General features: G+C 37.9%; 1 long non-coding RNA gene across 1 annotated transcript in view; it reads left to right on the top strand.

The window, feature by feature from the left end:
• The first annotated feature begins 719 nt into the window (after positions 1–719).
• The window catches only part of LOC138161460 (uncharacterized), a 37,344-nt gene continuing 22,545 nt past the window's right edge, over positions 720–15,518 (top strand). The window contains exon 1 of the long non-coding RNA XR_011168370.1: positions 720–783. This is a non-coding gene — a long non-coding RNA (uncharacterized lncRNA). The remainder of the gene's footprint in view (positions 784–15,518) is intronic.

Below are 15,518 nucleotides of genomic sequence, written 5' to 3'. Positions count from 1 at the left end.
TCCTCTTATGTGTCTTTGTTATTATCATCAAATCATAAGTCCTTTATTCTCATCCCTTTGGGATCTGGTTGGAGAATGAATTAATTAAAATGCCCACAGAGATCAGAGTTTGTCTTAGTGGTCAAATAGATATTTGTGATTCCACCACTATACAGTCATTAGAACCATAATGAACTAATTAGTCAAAATGAACAAACAAACAAGCTATATTGTTATAGAACAAACCCATTGTTGAGCATTCAAACTCAGGATGATTGGCAGGGAGGAAGATGAGAGATGCATTGACTAATCTTTAGTCAATTCAGTTTGTCGAAAATTTATGGTCAAAGGCCCCAGAAATAGGAAACAGTGAGGTATAAGGATCAAAGGGCCGATTCCAAGATCTGCCCTTCAAATTTGAGACTGCTGAGTAAGCAACAGAACATCTTTCCAATATCATACTTCATCTAGTTAGAAAACTGGGCTAAGCGCCCAAGCTTCTTTGAAACCCAGAAGCGTTTTTTCCTAAAGTGTTTTCTTTCTTTTTAACAAGGCACCCACTCAAGCCTAGTCCCCTCTTGAATGATGGTGGGAAAAGGGAGGAGGCAGATTCCAACTTCCTTTTCTTCAAAGAATTCCCTCCTGTGAGAAACCAAAAAAATTTCAGAATTTAAGCAAAAACTATCAAAGTAATCCCCAGCCTTGTTACAAACTTTATAAATCTCTGCAATTTCCTTCTCATTTTCCAGGATGCTTATTTGTCATCTCACTCACCATTCAAGTTGGCCTGGAAGGCCTGAGCAGGTATCTAATGTTGGGTTTTTTGTTTCTTTGTTTTGTTTTTGTTTTCTTTCTTTCCCATAGCCTCTGTGAATAATTTTCCACAGGAAGTGCTTCATGACTTCTGGCTCTGAGTAAGAAGGATTCTTTTTTGTCTTAGATGTTATGTGATTACAGAGAACTTAGAACGATTTTCATTGATAGCCTAGTAACGTTCCACATCGATTAGAAACACCTGGCAGATGTATTAGAGGTCTGGATGGGCTTATTGCTCCAAAGCAGGTGTTTAACAGAACAGAGTAGTAAGAGTGATTGCAATTAGGGATGCCATTGGGTATATTTGAAAATCAGCACATCTCTAGTGTCAATTAAAAAACACTGATCTAACCAAAAGCCCATTACAAATTGGTCTCACAGTATTCAGGAAAACTAATTTGACAGGACTCGGTCACAAAATAAATGTGTTTTGTCTCTTATGAACATTCCCATAATTGCTTTGGAGTTGAAAGTTCTTGAAAGAAATCTGTAGATGTCCAGATGGTGCCTGGACAGTTTGTTTTATGATAACAAAAAGGAAAGTGAACAAATACAATTGAAAGATGAAACAGAAGAATAAACAATTAATGACATGCACAGGAGAGGGGATAGAGAAGACTTGGCCCAAACTAAAGAGAATACCCAGAACAAGAGGAGAGAGGTGGATATAGAGGAAGGGAAGGGAAGGGATGAGACAAGTTGTTGCTACTCTGTGGAATCCGCATTCCCAAAGATCAGCACATATGCTCTCAGAGGAGTTGGGAAGATTTCCTGTAGATAAGAAATGGGCTCCAGATGTTCTATCAGCCCACATCATTTTATGTCCCAAAGGAAAAAACAGTCATGTTAAATTATATCTTACATGTCGTCAAGAAGGTCTCTAAGATGCTTAATATCTAGAGCTTATAATGTTGGTCTAAACACAAACATTCTGTTTAACTGAATATCTTCCTCTGACAGGGATTTAAATCATTATATTCATTTGCCTTGTTTTACTTTGAGCTCAATCATGTGACATCACATAATCAGTCCAAGAAGGCAAATCTGCTGTTTCTTTTACAGGCCTTTTTCTCTGATGTTTTGACATGCTTCTTTGTCCCTTATGACTTGCATTCAGTTACCTTATCATTATGCCTCTGCCTTTGAACTAAATGCTCCTGACTTCCAACAGTAATTCATTCGATGATGATAACTTTTAAGACATATAAACAATGTATAGGTAATCATATATAAATATAATACATATACTATATAAACTATAGCACATATACATTTAGTATACTATATATGATATACTGCATATGCTATAGCATATATGATATACACATGTGTTATATTTGTACTATATGCATATATGTTCTATATGTGCATATATACATATACATACACACATATATAATGGTTATTATGAACACTTATAAAAAAAGAATTGCAACCTATTAACAGCCATATGAAAGAATGCTCCAAATCAATAATAATAAAAGAAATACACATCAAAGCAACTCTGAAGTTTCACCACATGCCCTGTAAATTAGCCAAGATGACAAAATATGGAAATAGTCGATTTTGGAGGGAGTAGAGGGAAGATAGTCACACCACTGCATTGTGGGTGGAAATGCAAATCAGTCTGAACATTTTGGAAAGCAAAGAAAGTGACTAAAATAGACACAATCTTTTTTTTTTTTTTTTTGGTCAGGGAAATCTTTATTATTCTCCCTTGACATATTTATTTATTTTTTTGGTCTTTACTAATTTGTTTGTTTATTTTTAGTTTACGAGATTCAGTTCCACAATTCCTTGAGTTTCAAATTTTCCCCTCCTCCCTCACCTTTCCCTCCCCCCCGCCATGGCATCATACAATCAAGTATAGGATCTGCAAATACCTTCACATTAGACATTAGTCAGGTTATAAAGAAGGATTGTATTGATGGAATGAACAATGGGAAAGAGGAAACAAAACCAAACAGGAAAAAGAAAGAGAACAGGTAGTTTGCTTCAGGCTGCATTCAAACTCTGATCTTTCTAGTTCTTTCTCTGAACGTAGACATCTCTCTCCATCATGAGTCTTTTGGAGCTGACTTATAACCCTGCATTGCTGAGAAGAGTACAGTCTATCAAAGTTGGTCATCACACATATGTTGTGTCTGTAATTGTGTACAAATTTCTCCTGGCTCTACTCTTCTCACTCAGCATCAGTTCGTATAAGCCTCTCCAGGTAAATATGAAGTCCATCTGCGCCTCGTTTCTTATGGCACAATAGTATTCCATTACATTCATATACCACAACCCTGTTTTCAATATCAAGTAGTGCTCGTGGAGTTCATGGGAGAAGCTGTGATATGGCAGCAAGAGTATAGAATCATCATTTATCAGTTGGGTTTAAATCTGGTTCCTGTAGTAATATGTGGGTGAATTTAAGTAAATACTCTCTTCTCAGAGCTTCAATTTCCTCATTTGTTGTGGTTCCAGATCCTATGATCCCATGATAGTACAAGTCCACCTGGAGATCACATTAGGTGAAGGATGATAGGAGACATTTACTTTGGACAAAATAATGAAGCTGAAGTAATCCAGGAAATGCCTACACATTTATGTTGACAGACACATTAAAGTCATCAGAGGTAACGAGACAGGATCATGAAGCGTAGCAGATTTCACTGAAGTGGTCACACCAACTGGGATAGATGAGAGCATGGTAGACCTATCTTTGGGCTAGGTCTTCTCATGGCAAGATAAGCAGCAGTGGGAAATGTTCATTGTGGGTCATTATATGATTTGTGTATACTACGGTTTCTGCATTTTTAAATATTTATTTTCTTTTATTTGTTGCTACATTTTAAATTTGAAGCTGTTTTCCTCCTTCCTTCCCTAACCCTGTGCTAGAGAAAACCAATATTTGACACACATATGCATGTGAAACCATATAATACATACTTCCATATATCAGTTCTTTCTCTGATGGTAGATAGCATCTTCCTTCCTAGGTCCTTTGTAGTTGATTTGAATATTCATATGACACAGAATAACAGTCTAGGGGTGGTTCTGATAGAAACTTGTACTTTAAAAATGCCTATTATCTCAGTTAGTTAGAATATGGCCCTAATGATACCATAGGTTTATGAGGAGGTCATAGGTTTGCTTCCCATACAGACTGTTATGTTTCCTCCACACCTAGATGGCACAGTAGGATTTAGAAATTTTCTAGCCGGGGGCAGCTAGGTGGTGCAGTGAATAAAGCACCGGCTCTGGAGTCAGGAGGACCTGAGTTCAAATCTGGCCTGGGACACTTAACACAAAAACTAGCCGTGTGACCTTGGGCAAGTCATTTAACCCCAATTGCCCTCCAAAAAGAAAAAAAAAAGGAAAAAAAAGAAATTTTTTAAATGTATCACCCTGGTAAAGTAACAACCTCTCTATACCTTTGTGTACTCATCTATAAAGGGAGGAAGTTGTTCTTGATGATCTCTACCATCCTTTCCAGCTTGTTATCTATATGATTCATGTAATCATTAGATGACTTTTAAGACCAAGTCCAGCTCGAAGAGTCTAGGTTTCTAACAATTTCTTGCCAAACTCTTTACACAGTCATATTATGCTGTGCAGGCCAGGTAGGCTTCTCTTTCAGAGTCTTCTCCCTGACTCGAAGTCCACAACTTTTGAAAACACTGGCTTCACCGGGGAGTAAAAATGATGTGGCCACTAGAATGACTGATTCTTCTCTGGAGTTTGCTTCTGTCCTGAGCAGCAGAAGAAGCATTTCTGAATCTCTGTTCAGCCTCACCCTCAGCCTAGTGACCTTTCAATTCCCTCTGGTTGTCCTGTTCCCACAGGAAAACACCCCAGCTGTTCAGAAGCTAGAAAGGCAGTTCAATTGTTGTATAATTCATTTACAACAGGCACTTGGAGCATGCAGACAAATTACCTAGGACTAGAAATGCTCTAGGGAGACACCAGGAAGCTCGATCTAAGCCCATTCTCCAGTTTCCAAGTCCTTAGGGCCTTGCTCTCAACTCTGCTTGACATGAGCACCTGGAAGGTCAGTATTGAGAATGCTTGATGTAATTACTATAGTTCCACTTATTTAAAAAAGAAAAATAAAAGCTGAAGTACTGCATTTTTTCTAGAGAATAATGAATAAATCCCATGTACTCATAAAAAGGGAGTAGAAGAGGGGAGGGTGTGGTCAGGGAAAGAATGGGACAAAGAGAATTAGAGAAATGAAGAAAAATTTTAAAAAGAATGCATTTTGACTGGATAATAATAACTTACTTTTATTCAAAGCTTCCATGAAACTTTTACATGTTACACCTATACATCCTTAAAACAACCCTTGAAAATAGCAAGGTAGCCATTACTGCCATCTTACAGAAGAGAAAAGGGACTTTTTGAGATGTTAATTGGTTTCTATAAGGTCACATAGATATAAGCAGCATAATCAGCAGTAGAAAGTCACAGTGCTATCCATGGCCCAGTGCCCTTAAATGGAGAGGATATGATTGGAATGAAGAGTCAAAGAATTAACCAGTGTCTAAGAAGCAGGAATGATCAGCCTGGAGAAGTGGAAAAGCCACCTTGTGGGATAAGGCTTCAGAGACTTGGGAGATGAAACTGAAACTGAGACTAAAGATTTTGAGTACAAAGCATTCTTTGCTGGTAAAGACCTCTCCAAGAGCACATTAAGTGCATCTTAAGCCAGTGAATTTTAATAATAGTCTATTGTATGTTTTAGATGATTCTGTTTTTACCACAGTTGATCTGTTTCTTCAAGTAAGGCCAAAATAATCATTCCCATTTCCTTTTCTCTTTCATTCTATTTTTTTAATGTCTTTATTTTGTTTGTTTTTTGCTTTTTGGAGGGTGGAAGGTAGGGCAATTAGGGTTAAGTGACTTGCCCAAGGTCACATGGCTAGTTTTATGTTGTGTCTGAGGCTGAATTTGAATCTAGGTCCTCCTGACTCCAAGGTCAGTACTCTATTCACTGCGCCACCTAGTCGCCCCAATGTCTTTTGTTTTTACACAACAGATAGTTCTCCATATCACCTTACTATATGTCTTCCTTTATAAAAAGAAAACAAAAAATTCAAAATTAAATAAAATTGAATGACAAAATATGACCATGTCTAGCAAGGTATGCATGCACCACTCTATGTCCATAATCCCCCACTCTGCAACAAAGAAGTTCTCCTGAAACCAATGGATCTGCATGTCTTTTTCTTATAGTCATCAAAATTAACCAGTTTAACTGCTGAAATTTGGTTGCTTTCACTCACATTACTGTAGTCACCGTGTTTATTTTTCTCTTATATATGCTTATTTAACTCTGGCTCTGCTCTTGAAAATTTCCCTATGATTTTCTGAATTCCATATGGTGCAATAGTATCTCATTATATTCGTATATGACAATTTATTCAGAAACACTCCAGTTTATGGGAACTTTGTTTCCATTATTTTTAAATCTCAAAAAGTGCTAATATAAATATTTTGATAGGTTTTTATTTTTGTCTTTGACTTCCTTCTGGCATCCAGAAATGGAACTTGTAGACCATGGAATATAAACAGTTTAATGACTATGTACACAATTCCAAATTCATATTGACAATAGTTAGCCCACTTTCATGGTTCCACCAACATGGTAGTATACCTGTTTTCCCACAGCCCTTCCAACATGGACTCTTTCCATCATCTATCATCTTCACCAATTTATTGATTGAAAGTGAAATCTCAGGGTTGTTTACTTGTAATTTAGAGTATTTTATCATATGATTGTTGATAGTTCTGAGAATGTCTGATGTAATTGCTGGGACTCCATTTGTATCCCCTATTCATATTTTTGTCCATGTATTTCCTAGGGATCATTCCTATATTATACATGAGAGAATCAAGAAACAAAAGCAATGGATGACCTGTTCTTAGTCACATGACAAGGCAATAGCACCATGAAGATCAAAATTCAGGAATTCCAGATGTTGAATCTTGCATTCAACTGGATCTATTCCATGTGATTATCCCTGCTATTTCTAAAAATACTTCATAGAGTGCATCTGCTTTATATTGTGAAACCCCACCATCAAGAAAGTTCCTTGAACACATGCAATCTATGAATTATGAGAGGGGAAAAGATTCGAAGATACAGCACCATAATCCATCAAGTTGTAATTCCTTTCCTTCTGTTTCTAATATCCTGACTGAACCATACGGTTTTAAATTCATTAATTCAGTCAGAGCAATACCAGGCAGGGACAATCTATTTTACTTTATTAAGCACACTTAAAACAAGTTGGGTTCAATCCAATTTTAAATTTTATCATGATAGTCAAGCCCTATTTAAACCCAGGCAATGATTCCTGACTTTGATTCAAGTGCTATACAGATGTTATATTTTAATAGCCTTTTCAATTGAAGAAATAAAAAATATCTGTTTGAGTTTCTGAATTTTTCTTCTATATCTGCATTTTGATATGTGGCATTTACCAAAACATTTAATGATGGATGCTACTTCCTTTATCTTATTTACCAAATGGAAATGCTTTCTCCTCAATGCCCTCAGTTTTCTATCCAGAAAAACAGCTAATAGAAGAACTAATCACTTCATGTCTCTAGGACATAGGGACCTATTTCCAGCTCTATGGCTCTTCCACTGTGTATCTTTTTAGATTGATATAGTTACTCAGGCCATGATCTCATTCATACATTCCTGGCTAAATCCTTTAGCAATGTTTTTCAAAGTAGGGATACCAAGAAATAACAAAGGCATGGTGAAAACCAGAGTTCCAGTACCGTATTAAAGACTGTAAAGACAAATTGTTGCGTATATGACCCCATCTCTAGACCTCATCTTCTTTATCCAAGTTCTAATTGGATGTCTCTTCCCAGTCACTGTGAATAGTAAGTCATTAGATACTTAAAGACCTAAAGCAATAGGTCTTCATTCCCATAGATTCCTCTTCTATTTTTTTTGCAATTTCCTGAGTCTCTAGATGTATATTTATCTGTTTGGGCTCTAGCTACTAAGTTATTCTTTGTTTCTACTGTTCTCCTGTTCATGCCAAGTTTCACTAACCTGACCAACTGGCCGTTTCCCTTGAACTCAGATACCCTTAGTTAATACTAAATACTCACTCTATTTCATTTACTTAAGATGTGTTTCCTTAGTCTTCTGCCTTTTTTTCCTATTTATTTGATTGGATCTCATGCTACATGGCATGTTTTCATGTTTCTCCCTCTTTTTTCTTCAGAAAAGAGCTGTGCTAGTTCTGAGGAAGATCACAGTAGTCTTTACCTAGTGCTGGTTAAAACCTCTCTCATGCATCTCCTGTGTCTGTTCTTGCCTTTCTTTGTGTCTAGAGCACTTAGAATACTGGCTGGCATAGCATAATAAATGCCGTTTGACTGGCTGAGAAGCCATTCTATCGTGGAGCGCTTTTGTTGTTGTTGAGTTGTTACAGTCATGTCTGACCCTTTGTGACTCCATTTGGGGTTTTCTTGGCAAAGGTACTGGAGTGATTTGCCATTTCCTTTACTAGCTCATTTTACAGATGACGAAACTGAAGCAAACACCATCAAATCACTTTCCCAGGATTACATAAATAGCAAGTGTCTGAGGCCAGATTTGAACTCAGGAAGATGCCAAGGAAGGGGGGAATACCAGTTAATATATATGGAGTAAGTAGCTTGGAAGGTGTAGCAGTGATAACCAGACCAGATCATAGACCTTTAAAAATGTCATTAAATACTATAGATTGTCAATCCTTGCTATTTATAAGAAGCAAAATTCAAAACCAGATATAAAGAACTACAACCATGGGTACAAAATCTAGCACTTCTTTCTATTACCCTCTATTAATATTTAGTTGAACTTTGACTCTATGTTTGAGTTTGGTCAGAAGAAATCATGCTGAAGCTCCCAGTGCCCATCTCTCAGTGTCTACTCTTAGGCTATCCTTCCCTAGTAACAGCAGTTTGGAAGTAACTTCAATTCATGTAATTCACATAAGCTGGCCTAAATTAAGCAAAATCATCATTTTATCCTCACTTCTTACACAATTGTCTGCAAGGACCTGGAACAACATGGATCATAGCCCTGAATGAATCCATATATATATGAAAATCTCTACTCAACAGGATAATGACACAAGGAGAAAAAAATGCAGAACTGAAGACCCAAAGCATCAAAGTCCCAATGTTCTACTCAGTTTCAACCAATCCTTCCCCTGTATTACCTCCATTCACTCTCACCATATATTCTTCTCACCATCACATATACCAAGGTTTACATGAACTGATGCAAATAGAAATGAGCAGAAGCAGGACAGCATTGTATGCAGTAACAGCAATAGTGTGCAATGATCCACTGTGAAGGACTTAGCTATTTTCAGTATTACAGTGATCCAGGACAATTCCAAAGAACATAGGATGAAAAATGTTACCTACTTCTAGAGAAAGACCTGGTGGTGAATGAATGCAGAATGAAGCATGCCTTTTTTCATTTTACTTTTTTTGGTTTTGGGGGGGTCTGCATTTTCTGAAATAACATGACTAACTTTGGAAATATGCTTTGCATGACAGCACATGTATAACCTATATAAAACTGCTTGTTTTCTCAATGAGAAGGGAGGGGAGGGGAAAAAGGGGGGAAAGTTTAAAAAATTTTTAAATTAAATTTAAAATTAGAAAAAAAATTAAATAAAACAAACACGTTAAAAATTTGTTTTTACATGTAATTGGGGGAAAATAAAATGCTCAATACATTTTGAATCATATATACCCTAGTTTAATTTTCAACACACCATCGCCTTTTCCACCATTTCATTCCCTTAAAAACCTTAGTCTAAATGCTAATGTCAATGGTCTCCAGGAAAATCTAAGTTTACACTAACATATAAATGACTAACAATAGCCTAAAACTACCATTTCCAGTAGTACTTGTACTTTCATGTGGTTCACAACTGTGCATTTAAAGATGAATTTTATAGTGGTGGAACTTAAAATGCTCAAGCAATGGATAGAGAAGGTAAATTTAGGGGTTGTGTCACTTCCTAGTATTAGATTATATGGATTATAGCCTACATTTTCTATTTCTATGTGTAAGGCCAACTCTGACCCGTGTCTACTGTTGAAAGGACTAGCAGTCATTGATATCTCTCTCACCCAATTTTGAAACTCTCCCCTTGCTGGATGTGCCTTAGGAGCAGGAAGAAGGGAGAAAAAGGTAACCAGGATATCTGGGAAACTAGAGAACAGGTAAGAGGTTCAGTGACTCTAATTCCTAGCTTGGCTTCCGACTCACCAAACCTTGACACCATCCCTCAGCTTTTATCATAACCTGGAACCTCCTCTAGAGCCTGGGGCCTCCTCACCTTGGAGGGTGTTCTACATAGGCCCTGTGGTCTTCTCACCCTGGCCTATCCCTTCATGATAATCTTCTTTCATTGAGCAATTGCTCCTAGGGACTCCATTTGGAGGAGGGCCCTAGATTAACCAGCTTTCATTCCCAACATGGCTCTGCTTCTGACTTTCTGAACTTGGATACCAGGCCTCTATGAGGGGTACCTTCAATCTCCTCCAGGCTGCACTCCTGACATCTATTTCCATAGGACTTTCTACACTTTGCTATAGAAATCTCTTTACTTTGGAAGCTCACTCTGCCCAAGGATTACTTCCTACTTTGGAAGTGGCATCTGGCTTTGTAGTTTCACCTTCTGATTGGCTGCTTCCTCCCCAAATCTACAATCTAAGGCCAAGGCCCAGGCCAAAGTCTCCATTCCTTTCCACGATGTACTGATGACTGATCACCACAAGACTTTATCTTGTCCGATGCCTCTTCTCCCCTTCTATGTACAGTCTTCCTCCACTAGAATGTGAGTTCCTTGAAGGTGGGGACTGTATCTCTCTTGGCTCGCATTTGTATTCCAAGAGTGCCTGATGTGCAATAAGCACTTATTGTTGCCTTTCTCATTGCCTTGCTTCATATTAATATTGTCATGAGTTCTGGCAAAGTTTCAAGGTTTTTCCCTGAATCGTATCCTTCAAACATTGAAATGCATCGCATGAAGTCTTTAGTCCAGTTGTCTCAAACTCAAATAGAAACGGATCCTTGTTGCCATATATTGACTTAAAAAACAACAAATTAACATTATCTATGTTACTTGCATTATGGTTTTATTATGTTAAACATTTCCCAATTATATTTTAATGTGGTTCAGGTAATATTCAGGATTATGGTGCACTGCATGTCAAATGGGCTGTGAGTTTGAATTCTCTGATCTATCCCCTACCCTGAAGAAAAAGTCATATCTAACCCATTTCTAGACAAATAGAATTCTGGTCTGATTACAATGTAAGCTCCTTTAAGCCAAGATCACGGGATAACAAAACAACTCAGAAGGGCCCTTAGATGACAAATTCAATATCTTAATTTTAATGGTGAAGAAACTGAGGCCCAGAGAGATTAACTGGCTTACCTGTAGTCACACAGACATTAGACATCAAAAGCAAGATTTAAAAACAGGCGCTGTGAATCCAGAATCTATGTCGTTTCCACTATACCATCCTGCAAAATAAAATGTTTATTTTTGTCTTTGCTTCCTCATGTGCCTTGGCACATTTTTTTGATCGAACCTGTGACTTCATTGATATATGAAAGAAATGCCTTTCATGATGCAGAATAGAAGCTCCTTATTATCTTAGAAAAGTATCTCCGGCTTTGAAAGATGAATTCCCTCTTCCATGGTCACATAGTATGAGTCAGAGTTAGGATTTGAACCCACAAGACTTTGGAAGGCCAATACGAAATTCATGTTCTCTATCCATTAGGTCAGGTTGCCTCACCACACAAGACAACAAACCCATGCCCATAGTATGTGCCCAATAAACACTTGTGCTACTCAATAGAACCGCTTAAGCAATATAATTTCCCAAATATGATGGGCAGTGTCCTTCTTTTGATGCTTTAATTCCTATTTCTCTCACAAATATTCAGCTAGTGACACAGTGGATAAAGCACTGACCCTGGAGTCAGGAGAACTTGAGTTCAAATCCAGCCTCAGACACTTACTAGCTGTGTGACCCTGGGTAAGTCATTTAATCCAATTGCTTCCTCTTCCCCCCACCAAAAAAAGAGATAAAATTAAAAAGCACATACTTAAGTCTCTGTATCAGAGCTTCCTACTCCATCTTCTCCTGAATATGATCAGGTAGTCATTAAGTAGGTCTCTTTTTCCTTTTCAATCAGTTAAGTCTTTGGAGTAAATTTCTCCTTCTATAACTACAATGGAAGTGACATAATAGATGCCTTTATTCTATGGAACACTTGCATAGGCATAGGACTGACCCTCTGGGTCCTCCACATAACACACACTAAGTGGAGCTATTATGGTTATTCTCCAAATGGATTGTCAGTATAATCGCCATTGTATGAAACCCAAAGGGAACATTAGAGCGACAATGCTTTGACAGCAGCCACTTTTCAAACTTGAATATTTCAGCAATTAAAATCACAAACATAATCACAGCAACAAAAGCCCTGTCTTCAATTCCACTTTCTTTCCTTTTTTTTTTCTTTTTAATGATGTTCCAGGGGTGGGTTGTTTGGATTTTTTTTTTTTTTGCTTTGAATTTAAATGGAATGAAACCTTCAATGCAGTTTAAGATTCTGTTTGGAACAGAATTGGATAATGTAATTAATCAGTATTTTCAGTCCCATAATTATACTTTGTCCAAGTAAATCATTTTATACATCAGTTTTCATTCGTTGGATTAAATATTTCAAAATAAGCAGTTATCCTAGAGATGGCTCTATGGCACTTAAAAAAATCCATGGTGTTTGTCTGTGATAATTAAAAAAGCAGTACAACACTCTACCCTGCCCCCCCCCCCTTGCCGCCATTCCCAGTTTCAAGACAATTCCTGGCACCTGTTTACTTTACTGTTTTGCAGCATGCAGCACCAAAAGAGCCATCTGACAGATTCAGGCCAAATTCTCATCAAGAAAGAACTGCACGGATCCGAGGTTCTTTCAGCCTGATTTGAGATAAAAAGACTGAGTCATAAATCCTGGGCAAATAGACTCTGTAAAGGGACCAGAAACTCATTCTTTCGATGGCACCAGTCTGTGGTGTTCAAATGACACCCAGCAGTCAAATACTGGAGAAGATCTGCTGGGCACTTAGAGATTATTTCAGAGGGCATTGTCTACTCACAAACAACTCAGAATCCACTATAAGAGATGAGTCAGGGAAGCAATTAGAGATAGAGGAAGGTATAGATACCTATCACAGTGCTTGGTAAATAGTAGGTGCTTAAAAAAGCATGTCGATGAGCTGATAGGAAAGATCAAGGAATCAATAAGCATTTATTAAACTCCCTATGTGCCAAGTTCTGTGCCAGGCCCTGGCTGTGGAAAGACATAAGGAGTTTACAGCCTATTTGGGGGAGCCCGATGTGCACGTATAAGTGTACATAAAATAGATGAAAACGGAAGGAGGGGGCAAGTCAAAGATAGGGACTTGCCTCAGGCCATATTCGAGGCAGGATTCACATTCATTTCTGCCCCAATGTGAGTACTGCATTCTATCTTCTATGCCAAATAGCTGCTTCAAAACAGCATTATTATAATAATTATTGATTATAATGTAATTTATAAATTGTAGTAATTATTAATAAGCTTTTAAAAAGCTTAAAAGAAATTGAGAAGGGTTTTTCAAGGCAATCTTTCTAAATCCCTTAGAAATCAGAAAGATGCTCTGGTTGATTTACCTTTGTAACATCTCCTGGATATGTCATCCCCTTCTCTCCTGTGGCATAGCTACCACCTTGGTGAAGGTCTAGCATCTTGGACTATTGCAATAACATTCTAGTTGGTTTCCTTAACTCCTTCAACTTTCTTCCAAGTGATAAAATGACCTTGCTTAAAGTACAGATTAGACCATGTTGCCTCTCTGTTAAATGAATGCCAGTGGCTCCCAATCACATCAAGGATCAAATATAAAACACTGTGGTTGGCATTCAAAGACCTTCACAACCTGCGTCCCTCCTACAATTCCAGTTTCTTACACCTGACTTCTCTTTGTTGCATATTGTGGGATCAGTAACATTGCTTCCTGGCTGTTCGTTGCATAAGACACTGCATGACCTAGCTGTTTCCATGCCTGGCATTCTTCTTCTCATCTCTTCTTCCTAGCTTTCTTGGCTTCCTTCAAATCACAGGAAAAAAAAAACACTGACATAGGAAAACTTTCCGCTTTCCCTCTAATAATGCTAGTGCCTTCCTTCTGTCAATTACCTCCAATTTCTCCTGACTTTATCTTGCTTTTATGTCATTGTTTGCATGTTCTCTCTCCCATTAGAATGCAGAGTGTCTGGCATGTTGTTGTTGTTCAGTCGTTTCTGACTCATTGTGACTCCATTTGGGGTTTTCTTGGTGAATATAGGGAATGGTTTAACATTTCCTTCTCCAGCTCATTGTTCAGATAAGAAAACTAAGGCAAACAGGGTTAAGCAACTTGTCTACAATCACACAGCTAGTAAGTATATGAGACTAGATTTGAACTCAGAAACATGAATCTTCCTGACTCTAGGGTTGGCTCTTTATCCACTCTACTACCAATCTGTACCACCTGGCACATAGTAGGTGCTTAAAAATGCTTATTGACCTGGTGTATCCTTGAATGTGTTGACTTCTTTGGCCATCTTTCCATATTTCATTCTTTCCTCTCAGTTCTGTACAGGCACAGTAATTTCAAGTTACCATCAAGTGGGAATCACTAGCTGTGGACTTAAATTAAAGCTTATATTTGTTCCTAATTTTGTTCAAAGCTACCAGATTAAAACAGCATTTAATTTTGAGAATCTTTTACAAGTACCAGTGTTGGAGGAAAAGGTCATTTCAAGTTTATGAGCTGCTTTAACTCAGCATTAATTGTACAGCTTCTAACCTGGGAGCCTATGGTACGATCTATAGAAAATTCATACATAATTGGTTCCTCAGGTCCCAGAGACTCACTTATATATATATATTTTAGTATATGTCTGTTCCTATTGTGTTATGGGGAAATCAGTGTCCATTGTGTATACATGTGTAGACAATACTCTGCAACCTGATTTTCAGGTAAACAATAGCACCAACCAAAATGCCAAAATGCCTCACTTACTAGAACAGGATGAGTGTGAGAGATGAAATTATCTGAACATCAGCTCTTCCACATTACACCTTCTTGTTATGTTTTGGTTTGTTTGTTTTATTTTTCCCAGAAGGTCCCCAAAGTACACTGGCTTCTACATCAGTAGGAATTAGGGAGGCCATTATGGTAGATTATTCTTATTGGCTCAATACCATCTTTGTTCCTAGGGCCCCAACCCCAGGACTGGACCTTTTTAATACCCCTTTAGCTAAGTTATTGCTGACCTTCTGCTGAAGACATATCTCATTTAAAAAAAGAGAGAGAGAATACATAAAAGATAAAAGGTGGTTCTTGGTGTGGGCCAAGGGGGCAGAGGGTGAAAGCAACTAGGGGGCATAGTGAGACGGTGTTAGAATTAGAGCCAGAGGGGTGGCTAGGTGGCATAGTGAAAAGAGCAGTGGCCCTGGAGTCAGGAGGACCTAAGTTCAAATCCAGCCTCTACAATTAACACTTGCTAGCCGTGTGAACTTGGGCAAGTCTCTTAACCCCTTGCTAGCCGTGTGAACTTGGACAAGTCACTTAACTCCAATTGCCTAGTCTTTCCCC

The sequence above is a fragment of the Petaurus breviceps genome, unplaced genomic scaffold (assembly GCF_028583685.1).
Source record: "Petaurus breviceps papuanus isolate PSGF00001 unplaced genomic scaffold, PetGlider_PUasm1.0 185, whole genome shotgun sequence".
Taxonomy (NCBI): Eukaryota; Metazoa; Chordata; class Mammalia; order Diprotodontia; family Petauridae; genus Petaurus; species Petaurus breviceps.
This window is presented reverse-complemented; position numbering and strand designations above follow the sequence as displayed.